Genomic DNA, 14,956 nt, shown 5'->3' on the forward strand with positions numbered 1-14,956 from the left:
GCTAGTGAGTACAGGTTTGGGGGAAAAATAATTTGATGAGAGTATAGTGGGATTTGATAGAGAGTGGTTTGAAATGAAATATTATTAAAGGTAGATGAGTTGGCACTGGGGTTAAATAGTTTGGATACAGAGCCAATGAAATATGTGTTGAAGGTGGAGGCAGTATCTTTGGGAGACTTATCAGGACAAGGATTGGGGAGCAGGGACTACCAGGATGTAGTATTTGGTTTAACGAGTTCCAAAATTTTGGGGGTTAGATTTCAAGGCTGAGGGTAGATTATAGTAGAAGTCTCTTTTATATTTATTAATACACATTTTGGTCTCATTTCTAAGTTCTTTGTATTTTAGCAAGTCTGCAGGGAACTTTGTTTTGGTCCATGTTTTCCATGCTCTGTCTCTATTTTTCATTAGGATGCAGGTGGACTTTGATAGCCATGGAGATATATTATATATATAAAACACATTACATTCCCCAAAAAGCATGTTCCCAATCCTCTTCCTTTTTACCATTACACCTCTAGCATTTGCTGTCTATCTAAGGAAAAAATCTCTGAAGTCTGCTTGGGGTATAAAAATACAAGTGCTAACATTTACAAGGCAAATGATAAGCTTTCTTGCAAACTTGAGAGCCATAAAGATGTACTCGCATTGTTCCTAAGTATATTGCCTATCCATTCTCTCTTCATAATCTTTTCTATACTTGTCTGATTGATTCATATAGTTTTTATGCAGTATTTTTATATTTCCTACTAATTATCCCTTTTTTAACAGCAGCTTCAGTTCTAGACTCAACATAAAACACTGCAAGAGCTGCTCTTACATTTAACAATCACCTGTCTCTTTCTGTCTGCCTATACTCTTTTATCAATCCTTGTAGGGAAGATAGTCGCTAACCTGCAGTACAAACTTCTGTATAGCTTCATCCCATTCAGTTATCTTTCCAGTCTCTAGTTATTCCCTCCCCCACCCATGATTCCTTTGTTAATTTTCAACAGTAAATTCCAGTTCTCTCTTCTTTACTTTCTATACATCCCTACTGGTGCAGTTAAATCTTTCTTACACCATCTTCAGTTTCATAACCCCTAAGACGAGGTGAACTGTTACCATAACATACTTTTACTTAGGCGTTAATATGGCTTACTTATCATAGCCATGCTCTCTGCTGTGAGCATCTTACTCTTACAAACTCCAAAAGCAAACTCCTTTATTTCACTCACCTAGAAAACAATTGTAGTACCTTTAGGAAGGCCAGATGGTCACCTGTCTCTTCTAGGACCACATTATGACTGAATACCTTAACATACAAAACTATCAACAACCATTACTGTCCACATTTATATAATAAGTTGACCCATCATGGACAGTCCTGTGCTCTAAGAAGTTCTGATCCAGTGCAGCTGACAAGACTACCCTTCACACTGAGCACCATCAAAAACATTCCCTAAACTAGCCAGTGCTACTTGAAATGAGGTTCCAGATAATATCAGGAAACTAGATAATAATGAAATAAGGTTCCAGATAATATCAGGAAACTAGATAACATTGAAATAAGCTTACAGATAATATTAGGAAATTAGATAATATTGAAATAAGTTTCTAGATAATATCAGGAGACTAGATAATATTGCCATGTTTAAGAAGACTACATACCTGATGAAGGAAAATGAATGTGAATATTTCAGGGATACAGGTTAATCTAGAATCAGTTTACATTCTCTTACCTACTTACTCCGATCCCAGATTCCTGCCCTCCAGAGAGCAGTGTTTCCGTCAATATTAGAGATAAATTCACCTTCAATCTAGTTAGACTGGACAACTCCATGGAGTTACTCCAGGTCCAGGTTACAGTGGGTAAGACCACCATTCAAGTTATAGCCAGTTATAGATCCCCCTCCATGGGTCATGGTGCCCATGAAACCTACTTAACCAAACTAGAGACAATCCAAATTTTACCAAACACACTGGTTATGGGTGATTTCAATTATCCCACCACCAACTGGGAAACCTACGCTAGCCCTAACTTGCTAGTGCAAAAGTTCCTTGACTTTGTTAATTCAAATGCCCTGGAACAAACTGTCCATACCCCTACAAGGGGAACAACCATTTTGGATCAGGTCTTCACCAACACATCAAACAGATGCACTACAGCTACTGTCGGACACTCATTAGTTAAAGCTGACCACAAATCAGTCACCTTTGAGCTATCACTAAAACCAGAAAGGGTGAAATCAGATTAAAAAACTTCACCAAGGCAAACTATACCCTCCTAGGTGAAGGAATAAATGCATTCCAAGCACCACCCCAAGCTGGAAGTGTCACTAAAGCTTACACTAAAGCCCTGTACAATCACTTGCATAAGTGTATAAACTCGGCCGTACCAGAAATAATCAAAGCCAGAGCCCCAAATAAAAACAAGCTGCCATGGTGGACATTCAGCATCAATAAACTTTACAATAAATGCAAAAAGTTGCTGTCCAATAAAACAAAGGCAAGGCCCCAATAATGGAAAAGCACAGTCCTCAGCCTCAACAGGAAAATAAGATAACTTGTCAAATTCTTCAATGGCTCCTTTGAGAGAAACTTAGTAAGTACAGCCAAGGGTAACCATAAGGCCTTTTACAGCTACGTATGTAACCTAAAGGGTAGGACCCAAGCATGTGCCAAACTAGTGGCCAACAGTATCACACAAACTGACCCCACAGAGATAGCAAACCTGCTACTGGATCGGTTTGGTGAAGATGTCACTCCCTTATTCCCTCCTAACTTACAACAAACCTCCCCTTACCTTCCCCCCTATCTTACACATCTGAAGATCAGGTCCTCAAGCCCTGTCTAAGGCAAAGAACATGGCCTCTATGGGACCAGATGACATCCCAGGCTGTCTTCTAAACAGGCTAAAACATAAACTAGCATTACCACTAAGTACCCTTTTCAATCATAGAATAACCACAAGCTTTGTTCCTGCAGAATGGAGAACATCAACAGTTATTCCCCTCCACAATGGTGGCCTAGCAACAGACCCAGGGAATTACAGACCCATAAGCCTGTCCAGCCTCATCTGTAAGGCCATGGAACGTATCATTACTGACATCATAAATAAAGACATAGGTGACCTCCAAACCTTGGATCCTATGCAATTTGGCTTCATAAAGGGCAGATCCTCCATGTTAAATCCGGTGGATTTCTTTGAAAAGGTGACCAAGGCCATTGAGAAGGGCAAATCTGTGTACACAGCATACCTCGACCTGGCAAAGGCTTTCTATACAATCCCACATTTAGTCAGTACCGATAAACTTAACAAACTGAATGTAAACCCCTTTGTTGTGAGATGGCTTGTCAACTGGCTCACCGACCAGAAACACACTATCAAAGTGGGTGACTCCATATCAACCAGCAGACTTGTTACCAGTGGGCTGCCACAGGGGTCAGTGCTGGTCCAAAAGCAAAATAAGTTATAACCCCCTATACTTGGCACTTATCTAGCCCATAATTGAGTATAACATCCCATTTGGCATGTACCATACTAAGCACTTGCAGCAATTAGAGAGACCTCAAAGATTTCTAACAAAGAAGATCAAGGGGCTCCAGCATCTGCCTTACACAGACCGACTAAAGTCCCTGTTACTATACTCCATATTGTATAGACTTCTTAGAGGAGACTTATTCCTGGCCTACAGAGCAATCCAAGACCCAAACCTAATGAACTTGCTGAATATCCGTAAATCAGATGGGACTAGACCTACCAGTTCCAGGGACCTAAATATGGCCCGTAATTTAAATAGGACATGTTGGGGGGACAGATTTATCTCCCAGAGACTACCACATTTTTCGAACAGGCTAGCAATTCATGTGAAACAGAGCACCTCTTTGACACTGTTCAACAGGAACCTGGCTGAGTGGATGGGGCACCATAAATTCTTACTGGGGATAGAGTCCATGACTCTTCTGGACATGGGCAGCCATCACTAAATGTAATCTTGGGTATTGACTAGCATTTCTATGGTATTACATTGGGATGAAATGGCTAAGCTTAAAATGACCATTGGGTAAATTGCTTAGTAATCTCCTATGATATATGATAAGTAAATAATTATTGGTTTTAATCTCATGATATAGATATATGCCCTCTGAAAAGATGTTTACACTAATGAAGTTTGTAGAGGTATTGTGGAGAGTAAAGTAGAGTAAAATGTGTACATGTATGAGCGCATATATATGACCACTGTAAGCATTTTAGCACTGTACTTTATTTATTGCTTTTGTTGACTGAAGTAGTCTGAATGAATTGTGTAGCTCCTTTTCAGGCCTGCAGAGAAAAATTCCAGTTACAAAGTAGGCAGTTTTATGCACTGGAGAAATATGTAAAGCTTAAAGTTACCGTATGGACATACAGTACCTGAAAAGCAGCCATACTAAAGAAAATATGCATGCAGTAAACCATAATAGTCATTACATATTGATACAAGAAAACTGGCATATATAGTGATGTTTTAAATGTCAAATTACAATTTTACAGTTATGAGTAGAAGAAATAAGAGAGAAGAGGTATGAGAGATATGAGTAGAAAGCAGAGAATGGATGAGGAAGGAGAGCAGTATGTATATTTGTTAAACAATATAGAGAAAAATAAAGTTGTAGTGAGGTTGAGGTAGATGTAGAAGGTAGTGAGTTTGAGTTAGAATTCTGAAAGAGGGAGAAACTTGTCAGGGGGTAACTGGAGACAGTAGAAGTGGCAGTAAGGGCAAAGGGGTAGAAAACATTAGGAAATTTAGATTGAAAATTTGCTGTAGGTGTGTAAGGGCCAGGGTTGTCTAGTCTGGGGAGGTGTAAGAGAAGAGCCAAGTGTTTTTAAAAATGTTGTTTTAGCATGTTTCTAAACTGGGATTGGTTGGTTTGTTGTCTGGTGGTAGTACGGATAGAATTCCAGATTCTGGAGACATAATTTGAGTGCAAGGACAGACCAGCAGAGTTGTGGGTTTTAGTTATGGTTAATAAGAATTTGTCTATGGAGCACAATGATCATGCAGGGCTATAAGGCTCCAATTATTCTTGGAGTGGAGGATAGTTTTGAAGTTTGTAGATTATATTATGAACAGTTTCTAACTGTGTACAGAAATGGTGTGAAAGTGTTAGCCAATCTAACCATTTTAATTGATATTATGTAATAAATAAAATGTTTAGCTTACAGTTGATGATGAAATATACATTTGCGCTAACAAGCATAAACAAAGAGAAACATTATCGATTTTGTATAAATTGGGTATAAATCAGTATGTAATTATATGGATTAGTGGCTAGTTGACTAATATATCCTTCAGGATTAAAACTGAAGGCATTATTATGATAGAAAGGCAACAGCTGGAGTTCCTCAGGGTTCAGTCCTTGCACTCTTGCTTTTTAATATATTCATGTCTGATCTTTTGACTCAAATTAATATATATTACTTAATAGGTTTCCTGATGATACTGCTGATGCAGTGTCAGGGGCTCACCAGATAGCACACTGTCCTTTGATGCTGGAAGATCAGAAGGCTGTGGGTTCCATTCCCACTCCAGGTGACTAGATTGCTGAAACAGCAGCTGCTTTTTAAAATACATCTGGTGCTAATGAGATGTCCAAATGTGTATATCTTCCTAAATGTACACAATTTGGAGCTTTCTTCGCCCTAGCTTTATCAGCCAGAATACCTGGTTTGTATCAAATTCAGAAAAGCGCTTAGTAGCTAATTTAGGGGAAATTACTTCTCAAAAAAACAGGTAGCTGCTCAGTTTTGATTTGTGTTATTGAAATCTTCCAGGGCATTGCACTTTTGCTTCTGTCTCTCTGTTTCTCAATAACATCTAAACTTTCCATTTACTTTAATTCCTGCTCATTTGCAGTCCTTGAAGCTACTTTTTCTTTATTTCCTTAAAGTATGTACTACTTCTGGAGTTAGTTGAATATGACATTTTCTTGGTAAGCTATCTCATCCTGTAAATAAATCAGATAGTCGTGAAAGGCAGAATGGTATTAGAAAAGACTCTACAATAATTCCTATAAACATCTAAACTGTGCTTGTACGGTGAAAATGTTTCACAGTACCCAATTTCTGATAAGCCAAATGGTCCAAAATATTAGGCAAATCATTAGGTTATTTGTAATCCCAATCCAGTACTGGTATTTGAAATAGAACCTTAAACATTTTATTTTATTTTATATTCATATGTCAGTATCCTTTGATACAATGACTTTAGCCACTGTCCTAAATAATCAGTAATGTGCATACTGCTTTTTGTTAATGTCTTGCAGTTTCAGTGCTTTATAATTTTTTTTCTGACAAAATATTATACTCTGCACCCATAAGTACTTTAAATTCAATAATTTCATTATTAATAGTGCACATTCTGACTGATTATCTTTTTTTCCTTCAGCTCACATAATTTATCTTTTACCTTTTCAATACTGCCTACTTCATGCTTTTTCCTTAATACCATGTGACTTCTTCCTAACAGTCTTCTTTTCTATATTTCTCTAGGATGGCACTATGGAACTGCCTAAGTACCTTCCTGCATGTCTAAAGTCACACCTTGTACATGGGGATTGTACTTCAACTGAATTGTATTTCATCTGCACCTCACTGTTCTCCACATCATTTCCATTATTTTTGTTGTACACTTTCAGTTACTGTTTATTATTTAACTCAAAATTTTGTCTTATCTCTGTTTCTTTAGTTAATGCCTATAAATGTGTCTTTGCAGTTTCGCTCAATGCATACACATCCACAATTTTAGGCAATGTCAGGCCATTTTTTTGTAAAAAAAAAGTCTCCTTCTTCTCTCAGAATTTATTATCTTAGGAGTAAATCATACATCTCACCAGATTCATAGATTTTTCCGATAACCTTTAATTTAATAATGCAGGCATTATTGAGCCTTGGATGTCGTGTACAGAATCCATGATGTATAAATCGTATTTTATTTTTTCTGTGTTCACAATAATTACTACATTTCACTTACAGCACATATTTTGTTTTGTTTTTTCTTCTTCTAATGTAAAAGTTTAAAATACTTTTAAGGCTTTCCTGCAGTATTCATAAGTGTGATTCAGTGTACTACTAAAAGCTTATCTGCTATTCCTCTCACAATGAGGAACAAACTGAATTTTTGGACCCATAGCGTCCTATTCGCTGCTAATTTGCCTTTCAGTGAGAGAATTCCTAATGGCTGCAGCTGAACCATATTTCCTTCAAAAAGAACAAAATAATCTCACGACCTCATGAGTTCCTAAAGGGGATATTAATTTAAAAACTAACGACTTCCAAGCTACTATTTACTACAATTTACTTTACTACAGAATGATGCATTACTTGAAAAAATAAACATATTCATTCCTAACACTTCTGACACCATATAACATTTGTAATGTCTGTCAAGATACTCATTAAAGACTCAGACAACTTTGAAGTGTACAAGCCTCGCAGAGGTCCATACTGAGACTGATTGCTAGAAAGACGTACCATTTCATATACATTTTGCATCTGTATGAACTATAATATTTAACCAAAATGGACAACAAAAGAGATTAACATATCCTCTTAGTGTTAATGATTACACAGTGTAATAATACATTAGTAACATATATTTCCCTATCATTTTATGCATGTCCATATATGATATGCTTAGTGCATTGTAGAAGTAAGAGAAATGTTTTGCTTAATTTTAATAACTCTCATATATTTATTAGTCTACAGATACAGATTTGAGGATATTTACTATCTAAGACTGGCTAAGCAATGCTGTTCAAAACTAATTTCCTCAACAGAACTGCTTGCCCTTGATAATATTAGAAGGAAGTAGCAATGTATTTAGAGTGGTAATTCTAATAATATAGTACTTTCACTACCCTAATGCAGAAGGTAGGGTTTTATATGAAAAATGGGTGCTTGCCCTTGAGAAGCATAGTAGAATCCAATGCCAAAAGGCTAATTGAAGTAGAATCCAGGATATAAGCAAAGGATGGCTACATTTGTGAATTTTATCACTTTTGTCACAAAGGCTTATCTTGTAAAAGTGAAATAATGGCCCTGATTCAAAAAGACTTGCTCTCAGTGTATGTGACCACTTCCACTTGGAGTGGGAGTTTTGGAATCTGGCCCATGCAGTAAGCTCTTTTATAGATAAGCTTTTCACCAAACTAAGTCACTTAAACTGACAGCAAATCTTTTGGAATCAAGGCAACTTATACTAAGAACTATTCTTTTGGAATCTGGCCCACTGTTTGGACCGTTTAGATGGAAGCTTGTGACAGTGATCTAAGCTTGGGTCATTGACCTCTGTTGTGTTTAAGGAAATCTCAGGTACAAAATTTGATGAGATGACTAGAATTTAGTTTCCTTCTTGCACTGTGATATTTCTTTCAAACAGACTCATTAATTTTTTGAATTACTAATTATATTATGAGAATTAGGTAGTGTTACTTATATGCTAGTGCTTGCAGGCCACCAAAACATGCTGATTTAGTGGAACATTTATTTACTCAATTTTCATCTATATACTTGTTTAACCAGGTTGGCCATTATTAAGGGTTGGGAGGGTGGCCTAATGGTTAAGGTGTTTGCCTTACAAATGCAAGGTGCCGGGTTTGAGTCTCACAAGGGATATTTGGCTAGGCTTAAAATGGCTCGCAAGGGCAGTTAGCCTAGTACTCATCTATGAACCTGTGGAGAATATGAAGGTCTCTCCAAAACACCATTATCCCCCCCTCCCCCCCCAAAGGAGCAAACGCCTATCCCAATTGAATGTAACCTCCCTGACATCACAGATGCACAGGTGAAAGCTGCCCTCTCCAAAGCAAAAAACACAGCATCTATGGGACCGGACGGTGTCCCAGGATGTGTCTTACATGAGCTCCAAGAAGAACTGAACCCTCACATTAAGTCACTGTTCAAACTTAGCCTTACTACAGGATATGTACCCAAAGAATGGCATACAGCTACAGTGGTCCCATTCCACAAAGGTGGTGCCACAATGGACCCCGGAAACTATCGCCCCATAAGCCTGACTAGTCTGGCCTGTAAAGCTATGGAGCATATTATCATGGAACTCATAAACAAAGACATTGGGAGCCTCCAGACACTGGACCCTACCCAATTCGGCTTTGTTAAGGGCAGATCTTGCCTCTTAAACCTAGATGATTTCTTTGAAACAGTTACCAAAGCCATAGATGAGGGCAAGGTAGTCCACACAGCCTACCTGGACCTCACAAAAGCCTTCGACACAGTACCCCACTCGGGCATCATAAATAAGCTTACCAGCTTAAATATCAACCCCTATATCACAAGATGGGTTGCAAACTGGCTCAGAGATAGAACCCACATGGTCAGAATCACAGGTGCCATGTCCGAATCCAAACCAGTTGCAAGTGGCGTCCCACAGGGCTCAGTTCTGGGACCTCTCTTGTTCGGTATATACTTCTCTGAGGTTCAGGCTAACATGGGGGGATTATGGCTGACAAAGTTCGCAGATGACTGCAAACTGGGGGCCATAATCAAATCTCCAGCTGACACAAGCATCCCCCAAAAGGGTCTCACAGAGACAGATGCTTGGTGCCAGAGCCACAGCCTCAAGCTAAATGCTAAAAAGTGCATAGTCATCCCCTTTGGGAAAAACAAGGTGCCCACAAATTACCACATAGGTGGTAATCCATTAAGTACGGAAGAAGTAATTAGAGATTTGGGGACCAACGTAGATAGTAATTTCTCCTTTGATAACCATGTTGCCAAAGTGGTTAGAAAGACCTTCTATATAGCCCACCTTATCATGAAAGGGTTCGCATCTAGATCAAGAGAGGTCATTGTGCCCCTCTACTCGTCACTCATCAGGCCCATAATTGAATACAATGCCCCTTTTGGGATGTACCTTACCCGACACCTGCAGCAACTGGAGAGACCCCAAAAGTACCTCACCAAGAGGATCATGGGCTACAAACAGATGTCCTATGCAGCTCAACTAAAGAAACTCCAGCTCTACTCAGTTGCTTACCGCCTGATGTACAAAGCCATGTCAAACCCAGAATTAATGGACATGCTCCACCTCAAAAAATCCAAGTCCCTTAGAGCTACACGCTCCAGGGACCTAAACCTCAGCACAAAAATAAATATGACATGCTGGAGGGACAGATTCATTTCCCAGAGGCTCCCCTCACTCTGGAATAGAATCCCAATTCATGTTAGACATAGCCCCTCGCTGACCCTCTTCAAGCGAAATTTGGACGCATGGATGGGAAATCGCATATTCACCCCTGGGATCTCTCCTGTGTCCTTGCTAGACAGAGGCACAGTAAACTAATCTTAAAAGGGTACCTTCTGTGACCTACTTTACAGAGGCACAGTAGGCTAATCTAATAGGGAGGCGGAAGCCAAATACACTCTGGCTAGGCTTATAAATGCCCTAGGGCAGATAGCCTAGTATCTACCTATGAACCTATGAACCTAAGAGAAGTCAACATACAAATGGGGCTCAGGCACAGAAACTTCACAACAGATAAACTGAACAGTTAGTATTAAAATATATATAAATGTGTGACTTTTCCTTTTAAACTGGTGGTACTTACCCTGTAAATACCTCTGTGCTTAGGGGGTTTTCAGAGGCAAACTTTCTTTGTTTACTTGATTACCTAAATAAATTCTGCTGTAATCCTTCTCCAATAGATGCCATTGCTAAAGCTGATTTCCACTCCCACTTAAAGAGCTGTATTAATAAGGCAGTCCTATCTGCACCAAATATAATCAGACATATAAAATAACCCCCTTGTGGTGGAATAATTGTATAAATAAATACTGTAACAATAGAAAGGAATTGCTTAATGCTTATAAGTTGTCTCATTCTACCTGCTTTTAGAAAACTAGTTAAAAGTTTAAAGGAGCTATCAGCAAGTTCAAAGCTAAGTATGAATTTAAAGTTGCCAGTAAAACCAAGAATAACTACAAATTCTTCTTTAACTGTCCCAGAAACTTAAGAACTGACACCCAGCATTATTTAGAGCTAGTCCACAATAATATTGCACAATCTGAGACAAAAGAAATAGCTAATATACTAGCTGACAAATGTAGTGTAAATTTTACTCTACCCACAGTTATAGCTATTCCACACATTTCAGTATCCCAATCACTACCTCTAATTATTATGGAACAAATTCTCTCAGTCCTTTCAAAAGCTGAGAGCATATCATCTAGAGGCACATATAATATTCTAGGTTACCTGGCTATCAGTGCCAAATATGGCCTATCTGAACCCCCCTACTTAACCTCTGTAATCTAAGCTTCTCCACTAATATATTTTTGAAGCCTGGAAAACAGCCATTGCAATGGTGTTACACAAGGGTAATCCAACCATGGACTCTGGTAACTATAGACATATTATATATATATATGTATATATATATATATATATATATATATATATATGTAAACCATATTGTGTTTTATTTTAGACCTTATTAATCTGGACCTTGGAAAATCTATTAACCATGGACCCTGATCAATTTGGCTTTGACAAAGGAAGTTCTTCTTCTTTAAACTAATTAATTTATTTGAAAAAAATAACTGAAGTACTAGATAGAAGTAATGTAGTGCATAATGCATATTAAGACCTGGCCATGCCCTTTGACACTATTCCCCAGTCACTCATTTACACATTTTTATAGATTTGTAAATCTGAATGCAGATCTTTATGTTGGGTGGTGGAGAACCAAATGGTTGTCTGAAAGAATTCATGGAGTTATAGAGTCACAGGTGCCACTTCTGAAAGCAAAGTAGTTTCCAGTAGTGTCTCACAGGGCTCACTCTTGAGGACTTTTCTATTTAGCATCTATTTCTCAGACCTTCGATTCAACTCTCCTGGCCCATGGTTATCTAAGTATGCAAAAGCTGTAAACTGGGTGTAGTCCTCTAGTGATTCACAATTGCTCCAACATGGGTTAGACCATGTTAATAATTTGTGCAAGGACAATTGTCTCAAATTTCTAACCACTAATTCTAGACTAGCCCTTGCTCAAGCTCTACTCCTCCCCTCCCTTCTATATGCTGCACCAGTCTTTACCTACATCCAAACTACAACCTTGAACAAATTACAACAAACTTATCACAAGATAGCCAGATTTGTCACTAACTCACCATATAATTCTCATCACTGTCTGGCCCTGAACTCTCTCCAGTGGCTTGAATTACCCCAACTACTACTACTGAGGCAATTCCAAATGTTACACTCCATCCTCTATAAACCAACATCCTGTCCTGCTCTGTCACCACTTATCTCAATCTACTCTCCACCTCGAAATCTTTGTACCTCAAATCAACAATTACTTGACATCTACCAACCCAAAAAAACAGTAGGCAAACTCTTGTACAAACATTCCATTGCCAGTGCTTGGAATAAACTCCCATTAGAGATTCGTTCCATCATGCATCCTTCCCACTTTAAAGAAAAAAAATCAAACTTCATCTACTTAACTCTAAACTCTGCTCCTGTCAAGCCCCTACTTAACTTCCACTACCCTCCCATTCTCTTCTGATTTCTAACATTCTCTCTACTTCTAAAGTACTCCTCTAGGAGTATACAATCTAATTATCAAATATACTGACTAAAAGTTCATGCTGCAAATATGTAAATATCTTTTGCTATGTGTTACTCTGTAACTGTATGGTGCCTTACCTCCCATCTTCTATGTTTTTTTTTACTTTGTAACTGAAATGATTTATTGTTTACATACTTTACATATGTCAATTGTTAAAAAAAAAAAAAAAACATTGTAATTTTGGAGCTTTTTCTAATTATCAACTATACTGACTAAAAGTTCATGTTGTAAATATGTAAATATCTTTTGCTATATTGTTACTCTGTAACTATATTTATTTATTTTATTTATTTATTTTACATTTGTTTACCGGGATAGTCTGACTGGATACATGTCCATTTTCAGCGGAGGCCAGGGGAGAAAAGCTCCACAAAGACAAACTTACATAGATTATACAGAAGTTAGCAAACAATTATAAAAACAAAGTGATTATATACAATGTGTTAGTAGTGTTCCCTAGTAGGGACTCACAATTGTCATGGACAGACAATTAAAAGTAAGAGACATCAGACTGGAAGCAGAGCTTGGTGATGTAGTTACAAGTTATGATAATTACAGAATATGCTTTTAGTTTATAACTTAATCAGGGTTGGTACATGGGCATAGCCAATTCACTTTGAGATACTGTTTGAGGTTTTTTTTGAAGAGACTTTTGGAGGATTGTAGGGTTATATAGTTTGGCAATGTATTCCAGGTTTTGCCAATGAAGTTGGCAAACAGGGATTCACCAGCATAGTTATTAGCTTTGTGGGTTTGGACCAGTAGTTTATCGGCTGACCGTAGGGATCTTAGATTGCTATATGGCTTAATAATATTTTTAAGTGAGGGGGTTTCCTCAGGGTGGTACAAAATTTTGTGCGCTATTAAGAGTTGATTGAATTGAATTAAGCTGGGCAGCTCTAGCCACTCTAGTTGTTTAAGGTTCTGGCCGTGGTGGGTTCTATAGGTGGAGCCAGTGGCAAATCTGGCAATATGATTGTAGGTATGGGACAGCTTCCCTAGTTCGGATTTGTTGAGGTTTGAGAGTGCAGGCGAGGCATATAAGAGAGTAGAGAGTAGGTGCGATCGGGCGATTGCAGTCCTAGCCAGTGGGGTTAAAAATGTCTTGTGTCTATACAGTCATCCAAACTTCTTATTGATAGTCTGTATGGTTTTGTTGACCTGTAGGTCAAATTTGAGATTATTGTCTATGATAACCCTAGCAGTTTCGTGTGATTATCTGTGGAAATAGTGGTACCATTGTTAGATGTGACAGAGAATGAAAGCGTGGTGAATCTACTAGTGGGAGAGAAGAGTAGACGTTTAGTTTTATTGGGGTTCAGAAGTAGGTGTTGTTTGGTGAGCCAGTTCTCGATAGTGTTAAATGTATTTTGGGTTAAGTTTTGCAAGTCAGATGGGGAGGTGGCTGAGCAGATGAGAGTGGAATCATCTCCGTATTAGATGCAGGTGGCTTTAGGGATAGCAGTGTGGAGGTTGTTGATAAAAATAGAGAAGAGTAGTGGATTTAGTATGGACCCTTGAGGGACACCAAGTGTGAGAGGTAACTGGCTAGAGAGTTTGCCCTGCCATAGTACTGCCTGCTGTCTACCAGTCAGGTAGGACTGGAACCACTCGATACCAGGCTTGTTGAGGGAAATAGATTTTAGTGAAAGAAAGAGAAGTTCATGGTTGACCATGTCAAAGGCTTTTGATAGGTCAAGAAAGAGGGCAGAGTTTAGCCTATTGTCATTCCTATTTTGGTTTATGGCAGTAGTAAAGGAAAGGAGGGCTGAGGTGGTGCTGCGGTATGGCCTGAAATCATGCTGGGTGTCGGATAGTAAATTATTCTGTGAAAGGTATTGCATTAGTTGCTTGTGTACACATTTCTTCATTATTTTGGCTAGTGGGGAAAGAATGGCAATGGGTCTATAGTTGGATATGTCTGAGGAGCTACCACCTTTATGGAGTGGGATGACGTGAGATATTTTCCAGAGGGAGGGGATAGCATTTTCGGATAAGGTTCTATTGATGAGGATAGATATGGGATATGCAACGGCATCTGCAGCTATTTGCAGGTACTCTGCAGGGAGGAGGTCAGCAGCAAGGGTGGCAGGTTTTAGATTTTTTAGAAGTGTTTTGATAAAACTAGTGGATATTGGTTGGAAGTCAAATTCCCGGTGATTATTAGGTAGATTAGGCATGTGGTTTAAGTTAGAAGGGTTTAGTTGATTTGCTAGGGATTGGAATGTTTCAGTGAAAAAGTTATTAAAGGCGCTAGCTGTTGTCTCTGGGGAACTATGGGTGTAGTTAGCCGGGGTTGGGGTGGTGGAGTGACCTGGACAAAGTAGTTGATTTAAGCTTGCCC

Source organism: Protopterus annectens, chromosome 2.part1, assembly GCF_019279795.1.
Source record: "Protopterus annectens isolate FY-2018-M chromosome 2.part1, PAN1.0, whole genome shotgun sequence".
Classification (NCBI taxonomy): Eukaryota; Metazoa; Chordata; order Ceratodontiformes; family Protopteridae; genus Protopterus; species Protopterus annectens.